Here is a 12,274-nt window from a genome sequence, read left to right on the forward strand (position 1 = left end):
AACCCCCGTCAGCTTAAATTCAGGCAGGTTTATTGAAAAGGTGAAGAAGCGTCTTGCAGAAGCAAAGCATGGCTGAGGCTTGTGGGCTCTGTCTGGGAAAATGAGCAGCTGACAGTGGCTGATGCTGCCCCTGACTCTGGGACCATGTGGTCTCTTGTTCCCTGAGAGCATCTCTTCTATTCTCTTGCATCTTCCCTCAGCCTGGCAGTCTCTGTATAATCTTCAACACATAATTGAACAAGGCTGTGCCAGCCCCAATGCCACCTGGCACTTTAGGTCAAATTAGGAAGGCATGAAATAAACTGGCCCTTTATAATACAGCTGTTGGAACCACAGTTGAAAGTACAATATCTTGACTCCTGGGTTAGTGCTTTATGCTGAACTTTTTTTTCTGAATATGGGCACAGACTTTGGAATATTAGTGTCACCTAGCGTTATTAGCTAGTATTCTCCTTTTGTTTCCCCATGACATCCCCTCCTTCTTCCCACAGATCCACTGTCCACTCATTTCCATCCTGTCTCATGCCACTCGGGGCTCGTCCCTTCTAGAATGCATCCCTGGCTCCCCTGCATGCACACTTCTAGTTAGGTTTAGCAATGGAGGGCACCTGATGGAGCCTGGAAGTGAGAGGAAGATGAGGTCCGTATTTCTTCCCTGTCTCTCCCTGCTCTGGCACTGAGTATCTGGCAATAGCTGCATCTGTCTATTACTTCAGTGGCCACTCTTCCACAGCCCCAGTTCTCAGTGGGTCCCATAGCATTATTACCTTTGTTCCTTTAGCTCCCATCAAGGAAGATCCAGAGACATTCTCCTCACCAAGGCGTTAAGAAATGCACAGGTGAGGGGAACAGCGGCATGCGTGTAAAGGTCCTGTGGCGCCCATCCTCTGCAGGCTGGAGGTCATGGCGGGAGCTGCTGCATGGATTTGCCCTCCCTGCTGTCAGTGAGAACAACAGGGTTCTGGAAGAGTAGAGGACAGGCCGTGGGACTTGGCCATCTAGAGACAAGGCGGGAGGGATTTCCCTGAGAGGCAGGGATATGTGGTGGTTACTAATCATTCGAATGATTGTGAGGTGTCTGGGAATGTAATGGGTGGGAAATCTACTAAGAAATCAACTTACGTTACACTTAGAAAAGCTCTAGTTCTGAGGACAGAGACCCGATGGAGTCACCATAGTGGGAATTTATGACCTGGCATCCAGTTCAGATACCTGGAGCTTCTTGAGTGAGGGAAGATTGGATCCCTTGAGGAAGAGTGAAGCCTTCAATGCTGCCACCAGTGTATGCTGTAAATCTTCCTCCAGGCCTTCCCCAGAAGGCCCTGAAGCCATTTATGTGGGTGACTGAGGAAAGGGAAATACTCAGAGCTTCTGTGGCTTGTTGGATGCTGGCTCTGAAGAATGCTAAACTGAGGGCCCTGCGGTGGCCATGAAAATGCACTACTTGCATCTCCAGCTGCAGGAGGCCTAACGAATCAGCAGCCTCAGCTGCTACCCTCCGAATGGAGGACTTGATGACATTTCCCCTGGATCTGCACTAGCCCATGAGGAGGAAAGCCTCCTATCAAGTCCTCCCAGCAGAACACCCATGATGACTCATGAGGATGTTGAAGGTGTTTTCCTGTGGCAACTGTGACTTTCTTTCTTCAAAGTCTGTTTTGTTCCTGCACATTAACTGATTTATATAAAATAAGAGAATAAATGCCTAGACTCCCATGAGTCTATCTTTTACTGATAAACTCTAGTTCTGAGGACAGAAGCCTGATGGAGTCAGTATAGGGGGAATTTATAACCTGGCATCCAGTTCAGAGACTCGGAGCTTCTCGACTGAGGGGAGATTGGGTCCCTTTGGGGAAGAAAGAAGCCTTCAATGTTGTCACAAGTGTATCCTGGAAATCTTCCTCTAAGCCTTCCTAGAGAGACCTGATAACATGACTTATGATACAGTGACCCCAAATTCAGGGTGTTCTTGTCTACTCTCAAGAATGCAATATCTTCTTCCTCTGAATTGAACGTAGTACCAATATTTGTGTGTAGCTATGCACCTTAATAGACCATAGCTAATTAGATGAGGAATGGTAGACCCAATTCAACCATACAGGCATCAACCATATCAGCATACAGGCATCCCTCTCCCACCGTTTCCTTCTTGTCCCCACTCCAAAGCCTTCTCCATTTTATTTGTATTAATTTTCTATTGCTGCATACTAAATTACTGCAAGCATTAGCGGCGTAAAATAAGAATGATTTATTTTCTTGCAGTGTCCACAGATCAGAAGTTCAGGCCTGGATTCACTGGGTCTTCTTCTCAGGGCCTCACAGGCTGAAATTAGGCTGGGTTTCTTTCTGGAGGTTCTGGGGAAGAACTTCCTCTCAAGTTTCCTCAGGTTGTCAGCTGAGTTCAGTTCCTTGTGACTGTAGGAGTGAGATCTCTGTTTTCTTGCTGGCTGTCAGCCAGGGGCCTCTCGCTGCTCCTAGAGGCCTCCCATGTTCCCACTGCATGCTTCCTCCAGCCAGCAGAGGAGGATCGCCCTGCATGGAAACGCTCCTGCACTTCACATCTCTCCAGGAAGTCCTCGGTCCCTCCAAGGAACTCACCTTCACTAGGTCAAGCTCATCAGATAATCTGTCTATCTTAAATTTGACCGATTTAGGATCTCGATTACATCTGTTAACTTGTTTTTGCCATAAATTGTAACACAATTGCAGGAGTGACATCTCCTCAGTAGCTTTGTCTACACTCAGGAAGAAGTGATTATATAAGAGCAAAGATCACTGGGGGTCATCTTAGGATTCTGTCTACCATAATATTATAAAGACACAGTAATTAAAAGAGTATAACAGATTTCTGCTTCTGTCTGTTAGAATAAATCATATCAGACTAACCCTGCCTCCATAAACAAACATAAAATTGTTTTCAGCAGTGTACAACTGGCAGTCCAAGAGAAAACTTAAGGGGGAAGCCCCATGATTTCCTAGTTCTTTGGGGAGAATTTCTCAGCAGCTGCATAGTGAGCTAGAGTCCACTCAGGGCAGGGCAGCTCACTGAGCTGAGAAGGCAGAGATCAGAGTTCAAGACCATTGAAGCAACTGCAATCTGCAGGGCAGGGCACCAATGAGGAGAGAGCTGATCAAAGGTGCAGCTCTCAACGTCTATGTGGGGTTCCATGTGCATACTTATCAAGGAGTGGACTCTACCTGCACAAGGAAAAGACTAACAGATTTAACAGAGGGGTGGCTGCTATGAAATTGAGTTTGGACCAGAGGTACTTGAGGTGGAGGAGGGTTGGGGAATGTATGATGGAGTTTCTGCCATCCATGGTGGGAAGAACTCATGCACACCTCATTAGCACCCAGGTATCCAACTGAGACACTAGAATGGATGTGCTTTAGGAATAAGTGTCACACTTTTCAATAAGGCCTATTGTAGACCAACCTGCTAAAGCCTAAAAGCAAACCCTGACAAATTCACAAAGGGGTGGATTGGTGATTGAGTCCTGCCAAATTAGAGGGTCTTGGGAAATGCTGTGGGCTTTCCATGAATCCGTTGTAATAAAACATAAACCAGTCCACATAAGTCCAAAGTGATCAGACAGTAATTTTACTGCCCACTAGAACAAAATTAATTCACACAATCAATGACACATGTTAGCCAAGTCGACATTTAAGCAAAATACATCTAACAACAGCTAACAAATAACTCTTCTCAAACTCACATAGAGCATTCAGCAAGATAGACCACATGTGCTGAGCCATCCTTAGTATTTTCTTTCCTTTCTCTTTGACTCGTGTATAGTGTGCTCAAACTCTTAAAATTATACACTTTAATGATTATACACTTTCATGCATCTCAATTGCATGTAAGTTATATTTCAATATATTTGTTAAAAGTTTATAATTAAAAAAACTGTCCTAGCTTGATTCAAGAAATCTTTTTTATATTTAAGAAAATGTAATGTTATATATTATCAAGGCAAAAGAGAAAAACCATATGATTACCTTGTCATACACAGTAAAAGCATTTGGCAAAATTGAAAACTTTTTTCATGATTTATGAAAACAAACCCCAGAAAACTCTCAGCATGTTAAGAAGAGAAGGCAACACTTTCAACCCTATTAAGGGTAGATTTGAAAAAAACTCAGAGGTAACATTATATTAAATGGCATAGGATTGAATGCTTTTCTATTAAATCAGAGAAAAAAGTAGAATATCTGTTGTTATTCTTTCAATTCAGCATTATACTAGAGATCTAAATCAATGCAATAAAGTAAGAAAAATAAATAAAAGTATTGAAAAGATTGAAAAGAAAGAATTGAAGCTGTCTTTATTCACAGATAATGACTGTGTATGTTAATAATCCTAGAAATCTACAAAAATCTGCCAAAACTAATTAGTGAGTTCGGTAATGTTGCAGAATATAAGCTCAATAGAAGTAGTCTTTTGTATTTCTGTGTATTAGCAATGAGCATTTGGAAAATGAAATAAAAATACAATTTCATTTCAAGTAACATCTAAATACATGTTGTGCTTAGAAATAAATTCAACAGGCTGGATCCGGTGGCTCACGTGTGTGTGTGTGTATGTGTGTGGGTGGGTGTGTATATTCACCTTTTTGAAGATTATCTATCATTATCTCCAAACAGGGATTAAGAGAACATTAAAAGAAACCACAATATAGGAGATATATTTATTTCCAACAAAGGGGTTTTTTAGAGTGTATTTGTATATATATATGTATGTATATATATATAAGTCTAATAAGATAAACAGCACAATGAAACAATTTCTCAAAAGACTTGAATAGGTACTTAAGAAAAGAAGATACATGAATGGTCAATTAGCATAGGAAAAGATGCTCTACTGTTTAGCCATCAGGGACATCAATCAATACAACAATGAGATACCGGTACATATCCTGTACATATGAGATATGTACATATGAGATACCAGTACATATCCGGTGCCTGGGATTACAGGCACCGGCCACCATGCCTGGCTAATTTTTTGTATTTTCAGTAGAGGCAGGGTTTTACCATGTTGGCCAGGCTGGTCTTGAACACCTGACCTCAGGTGATCTGCCCGCCTCAGCCTTGCAAATTCTTGGGATTACAGGCATGAGCCACCAGGCCCAGCCAAAATGATTCCATTTTTATGAAGCACATGATCAAGCAAAATGAATCTATGGTGGCTGCTAAGTTTAAATATTGGTCCCGTCCAAATCACATGTTCAAATGTGGTCCCCAGTGTTGGAGGTGGGGGTAAATGGGAGGTGTTTGGGTCATGGGAGTGGATCCCTCATGAATAGATGAATCCCCACTCTGGGAGAAGGTAGTGAGTGAATTCTCACTCTCTTAGTTCCTGTAGGAGCTGGTTATTAAAAAGTGCCTCTCACCTTTCCTTGCTCTCTTTTGCTTCCTCTCTCGCCATATGATCTCTGCACACCCTGGTTCCTTTTCACCTTCTGCTGCAAGTGGAAGCAGCCTCAGGCCCTCATTAGGAGCAGATGCGGGAGCCATGCTTCTTGTACAGCCTGCAGAACTATGAGCAAAAGGCACCTCTTGTCTTGATAACTTACCCAGCCTCTGGTATTCCTTTCCAGCAACACAAAGGGGCTAAGGCAGTGACAACATTCAGAATATATTCTTCATTTGGGGGATGAGTATTGACTGGCAAGGACCACATCAGAACTTTGTGGCATGGGGGAAAATGTTCTCTGTCTTTAACTGGGTGTTACTTTACAATTATAATTATATTAAAATTTATTAAGCTGTGCCTTTAGGTTTTTTTGCAGTATACTCTATGCAAATTTTACCTCAGTGAAGAACTGTTAGCATACAACAGACAGATAACAAACACTCAAAAATGTGAAAATTGACAGAAAATAGGTAACAAATATTTAGCATATAAATAAGAGGGATCCGTTGAGAAGAAACCAAAAGCAATGGAATAGAACAAAGACAAAAAGGTATAATAAAAAGAGTTTTAAATTTCAAAGTTTGAAATGATATTAAAGTGGCACACTGTTTCCTTGGGAAAATTAAGTGAGAACCACAACTCTGAGACTAATTCCAGCAAAAGTATGTAAATCAGTTTGATCTAACGGTACAAGGTTAGCTTTGAAGGCCAAAAGGAACGGATATCTAATTCTTACTCCTCTCCTCACTAGTTTTGTGACCTAGGGAAATTTTGCAATCTTTCTGAGTTTGTTTTCTCATCAGGAACAGGATAATACCTAAGTAACAGGATAGTTGACAGATTTAAATATGATCGCATGGCGGTGGACATGAGCCATAATTAGTTGTTAAGAATATATTGACACTGAACTCTCCTTTATCCATGTTAAAATTGTAGATAAACAACAATTGACAAAGAATAGACAAAATATTCTAACATAAATATTCTTCCCTTGTTTCTAGAAAGAAGTCACACATACGGTAAAAATAATTAGAGAGGACCTAGTTCATATTGAACAATCTTCCCCAAACCCTGAAACAGGTCTTCTTTCTAACACCAGAGATATTTTGAGTGAGTCCAACCCCTGCAGTCCCCTCTGTCTGGAATAGATGGAGGAAGTTTGCTCCAGCCTTAGAACAGCATGGGCTGGCAAGCGTTCTCAGAGAGGTCTCGACTTCAACTCTAAAGGGCCTGAGGAATATGTGCAACTGGGTCGGGTTAAGGCCAAGCTGAATCACATGACCAGGGCTCTCACCAGTGCCAAAGTCAGTGGAAGGATATCAGTCCCCAGAGCTCTGTCACAGGCCATGGATGCTCCATGGAGCGGTGGTGAGCATATGAATAACAATCAGGAGAAACATTGGTAATGGACAGGAGGCATAAATAAACAATGTCCACCCTCCTCTAAAACCCAGGAAAGTCCTCATTCAAAAGACGATGTCTTGAAGGAAACCTAGGTACAAATCTTTGTGACTTTGGATTAGACATTTTTTAAGTAGGCACAAACAACCGAAAAATAGATAGATAAATGGACTTCATTAAAATAAAAAACTTATATGCTTCAAAGGACACTGTCAAGGAAGTGAAAAGATAATCCACATAATGGGAGAACTATTTCCAAATTATATGTTTGACACAGGTCTAGTACCTAGAGTATATAAAGAATTCATATAACTGAGCAATAAACGACAACCACATTTAACAATGGGGAAAAAAGCTGTGAGTAGAGGTTTCTCTAAAGGAAACACACAAATGGCCAAGAAGCACATGCAAAGATGTTCAATGTTTTTCGTCATTAGGAAAATGTAAATTTAAACCAAAATGAGATACCACTTCACACCCAGCAGTATGACTTAAGAAAAAAATAAAGACAACACATGTTTCAAAAGTGATGGAGAATATCGAATTCTCATATAGTACTATTGGGAATCTAAAATGATGTAGCTACTGAAGTTAGTAAACAGTGTGTGAGTTCCTCAAAAAGTTAAACATAAAAAAAGTTAAACATAAAGTGACATATGATGCAGCAATTGCACTCCTAGGTTTATAACCAAGAAAATGAAAAACAGATGTTCACTCAAAAACCTGTACAAAGCTGTTCACAGCAGCATTATTCATAATAGTTAAAAAGTGGAAACATCTTAAACCACCATGAGTTGATGAATAAACAAAATGTGGTATAACCATATAGTGGAATATTATCTGGCCATAAAAAGTTGAAGTACTGACGCAGGCTAGAAAGGATGAAACTTGAGAACAATATTCTAAGAAGCAGATAGAAAATACCACACTTTGTTATTCCATATAGAGGAAGTGCCCAGAACAAGTACATCAATATATAGAGAAGGTAGATTAGTGGTTGTCAGAGAGCGCAAGAAGAGGGGAATTGGAGAGTGTCTGCCCATAGGTACAGGCATGCTTTTTGGCATTATGAAAATATTCTGGAATTAGGTAGTGGCAATGGTTGTGAAAGTTTTGGAATATGGTAAAAGACACTGAAATGTATGCTTAAAAATGGTGAATTTTGTGATGTATAAATTCTACTGTAGAAATAATAACAACAAAAGTAATAAAGCAAGGTGTCTTTCCACATCTCCATGTCCAGTATTTTCATTAAAAAAAAAAAAAAAGCCCCTCTCCCCTCTCCCCTCTTTCCACGGTCTCCCTCTGATGCCGAGCCGAAGCTGGACGGTACTGCTGCCATCTCAGCTCACTGCAACCTCCCTGCCCGATTCTCCTGCCTCAGCCTGCCGAGTGCCTGCGATTGCAGGCGTGCGCCGCCACGCCTGACTGGTTTTCGTATTTTTTTGGTGGAGACGGGGTTTCGATGTGTCGGCTGGGCTGGTCTCCAGCTCCTAACCGCGAGTGATCCGCCAGCCTCGGCCTCCCGAGGTGCCGGGATTGCAGACGGAGTCTCGTTAACTCAGTGCTCAATGGCGCCCAGGCTGGAGTGCAGTGGCATGATCTCGGCTCGCTACAACCACCTCCCAGCCGCCTGCCTTGGCCTCCCTAAGTGCCGAGATTGCAGCCTCTGCCTGGCAGCCACCCCGTCTGGGAAGTGAGGAGCGTCTCCGCCTGACCGCCCATCGTCTGGGATGTGAGGAGCCCCTCTGCCTGGCTGCCCAGTCTGGAAAGTGAGGAGCGTCTCTGCCCAGCCGCCATCCCATCTAGGAAGTGAGGAGTGCCTCTTCCCGGCCGCCATCACATCTGGGAAGTGAGGAGCGTCTCTGCCCGGCCGCCCATCGTCTGAGATGTGGGGAGCACCTCTGCCCTGCCGCCCCGTCCGGGATGTGAGGAGTGTCTCTGCCCGGCCGCCCTGTCTGAGAAGTGAGGAGACCCTCTGCCTGGCAACCGCCCCATCTGAGAAGTGAGGAGCCCCTCCGCCCAGCAGCCACCCCGTCTGAGAAGTGAGGAGCGTCCTCCCTCCTCGTCTGGGAGGGAGTTGGGGGGGTCAGCCCCCCGCCCGGCCAGCCGCCCCGTCCGGGAGGGAGGTGGGGGGTCAGCCCCCCGCCCGGCCAGCCGCCCCGTCCGGGAGGGAGGTGGGGGGGTCAGCCCCCCGCCCGGCCAGCCGCCCCGTCCGGGAGGGAGGTGGGGGGTCAGCCCCCCGCCCGGCCAGCCGCCCCGTCCGGGAGGGAGGTGGGGGGGTCAGCCCCCCGCCCGGCCAGCCGCCCCGTCCGGGAGGGAGGTGGGGGGGTCAGCCCCCCGCCCGGCCAGCCGCCCCGTCCGGGAGGGAGGTGGGGGGGTCAGCCCCCCGCCCGGCCAGCCGCCCCGTCCGGGAGGGAGGTGGGGGGTCAGCCCCCCGCCCGGCCAGCCGCCCCGTCCGGGAGGGAGGTGGGGGGGTCGGCCCCCCGCCCGGCCAGCCGCCCCGTCCGGGAGGGAGGTGGGGGGGTCGGCCCCCCGCCCGGCCAGCCGCCCCGTCCGGGAGGGAGGTGGGGGGTCGGCCCCCCGCCCGGCCAGCCGCCCCGTCCGGGAGGGAGGTGGGGGGGTCGGCCCCCCGCCCGGCCAGCCGCCCCGTCCGGGAGGGAGGTGGGGGGATCAGCCCCCCGCCCGGCCAGCCGCCCTGTCCGGGAGGTGAGGGGCGCCTCTGCCCGGCCGCCCCTACCGGGAAGTGAGGAGCCCCTCTGCCCGGCCAGCTGCCCCCTCCGGGAGGGAGGTGGGGGGGTCAGCCCCCCGCCGGGCCAGCCGCCCCGTCGGGGAAGTGAGGGGCGCCTCTGCCCGGCCGCCCCTACTGGGAAGTGAGGAGCCCCTCTGCCCGGCCAGCCGCCCTGTCCAGGAGGGAGGTGGGGGGTCAGCCCCCCGCCCGGCCAGCCGCCCCGTCCGGGAGGGAGGTGGGGGGGGTCAGCCCCCCGCCCGGCCAGCCACCCCGTCCGGGAGGTGAGGGGCGCTTCTGCCCGGCCGCCCCTACTGGGAAGTGAGGAGCTCCTCTGCCCGGCCACCACCCCATCTGGGAGGTGTTCTCAACAGCTCATTGAGAACGGGCCATGAAGACAATGGCGGTTTTGTGGAATAGAAAGGGGGGAAAGGTGGGGAAAAGATTGAGAAATCGGATGGTTGCTGTGTCTGTGTAGAAAGAGGTAGACATGGGAGACTTTTCATTTTGTTCTGTACTAAGAAAAATTCTTCTGCCTTGGGATCCTGTTGATCTGTGACCTTACCCCCAACCCTGTGCTCTCTGAAACATGTGCTGTATCCACTCAGGGTTGAATGGATTAAGGGCGGTGCAAGATGTGCTTTGTTAAACAGATGCTTGAAGGCAGCATGTTCGTTAAGAGTCATCACCACTCCTTAATCTCAAGTACCCAGGGACACAAACACTGCGGAAGGCCGCAGGGTCCTCTGCCTAGGAAAACCAGAGAACTTTGTTCACTTGTTTATCTGCTGACCCTCCCTCCACTATTGTCCTGTGACCCTGCCAAATCCCCCTCTGCGAGAAACACCCAAGAATGATCAATAAAAAAGAAAAAAAAAAAAAGAAAAGCAAAATATATGACTATATTTAAATAAATATATAAAAAAACAGAAAAATAAAAATTTACAAACATTGCAAAAAAAAAAGAAAGTAAAAGCATTTCAGGGCCAGGTTCAGTGGCTAACTTCTGTAATCCCAGCACTTTTGGAGGCCTAGGTGGGAGGATCGCTTGAGGCCAGAAGTTCAAAACCAGCCTGAGCAACATAGCAAGACCTTGTCTCTATGAAAAATAAAAAATTAGCCAGAAATGGTGATGTGTGCCTAGAGTTCCAACTACTTGGAAAGCTGAGGCAGGAGGATCGCTTGAGCCCAGAAGTTCAAGGTTGCCGTGATCTATAATCACCAGTGCACTCCAGCCTGGGTGACAGAATAAGACCCTGTCTCAAAAAAAAAAAAAAAAAAAAAAAAAAAAAAAGCATCTCACTTTAATAGTAAGTGGCCAAAATATGATGCTGGCTGCATGTTGTGAGGAAATGTGTTAGATGAAAGAAGTCAAATTCCAGAAGATTTCCTTTTTTCAGAAATGAGGTATAGGGGAGAGAAGCACTGGTCCACCTGAGATCTGGCTCCAGGACTTACAACAAGGGGAACTTGGGCAAGTTACAGACTCTGTGTGCCTCCGTTTCTTCATCAGCAAAACAGAAAGAATCATCCCATAAACTGTAAGGTCAATGCTGTCAGTGAGTCCCCAAATTGACTGCACATCTGAGTCATGTTAACAAACACATTCCAGGCCCCACCTGAGCCCTCTGAATCAGAATCCCTGCAAGGAGGACAATGAACTTGTATTTGCACTGACTTTCCCAGCTGTTTCTTACTTTGATCAACTTGGGGGTGGGACCCATTGAGCTGCATCACATCATTCCAAAGCCAAAACACAACAGCAGAACAAGAATATTTTCAATGCAGTCTCTGAAGCAGAGGAGAAACTGTTGAGGGAACCTAGAAGTAAAGGACATCTGGCTTGCTGGGCTCCATTTAAACTTTGAGTATAGCAGAGACACGAGCCCTTCGGGACACATGCCTGTCACAGTGACACTCCAACTTCGGAAGAGTGGAAGCCCTAATTCCAAATTCAAGCATGCTTTGAGTAGAAATGAAGTTTGCCTCTTTTTGCACAGGAAGATGGCCAATCTTTCCTAAGCTGCTGACCTTACAAGAAAAAGAATCGTACTGCTAAGAATTCAAACTTCAGCAGTCATGGGTAAGTAAGGAAGTCTTATAAATCTATTTTAGCCACCTAACAAGAAACTAGAAATTTAGCAAGTTCTTTCACATTCAGGACAGTTGTGTTCACTAGATCAGAGGCACTGAGACATGAAGAACAGACCCCTAAAAAGGGAAAGTGTTCCTTTCAGTTTGAGGACATCACTGGAATATTAGGGAAGTGGAAACACAGCTGCCCACTCTACAGTATGGGTTGCCTTTGTGTCCGGAATGTGCCTAACGTCCTGATCTCTGTGCCCTTTTCAGGGAGCCTTGGGAGGAGCCCGAATCACTGATGGAATTGGACAGTGCATGGAGATGGTTCAGCAGGACGAGGATAAGTGCAGGGGCAAGTCCAGGTCATACTGAGAGACAACGAGTGGCGCTGACAGAGACAGACAAAGATAAAATCAAAAGTTTGTGCTTCATCTTCAAAAACTCAAACTAATAACAAACTTGGCCTTATGAGAAATAATAAGTATTTTTCTATTTACATGAGAATTTAATCTCAAAACAGGAATCAGAAACATATTAAGTCCAGGGCATAAAACCTAAACCACTGCTCATATTTATTCTTTCTAAATAGAGCAAAGTGTAAAATCTTCTCCATAAAATGCACATTGTGCTTATGAAAAGGCCAAAGT

The sequence above is a fragment of the Pan troglodytes genome, chromosome 1 (assembly GCF_028858775.2).
Source record: "Pan troglodytes isolate AG18354 chromosome 1, NHGRI_mPanTro3-v2.0_pri, whole genome shotgun sequence".
Lineage (NCBI taxonomy): Eukaryota > Metazoa > Chordata > Mammalia > Primates > Hominidae > Pan > Pan troglodytes.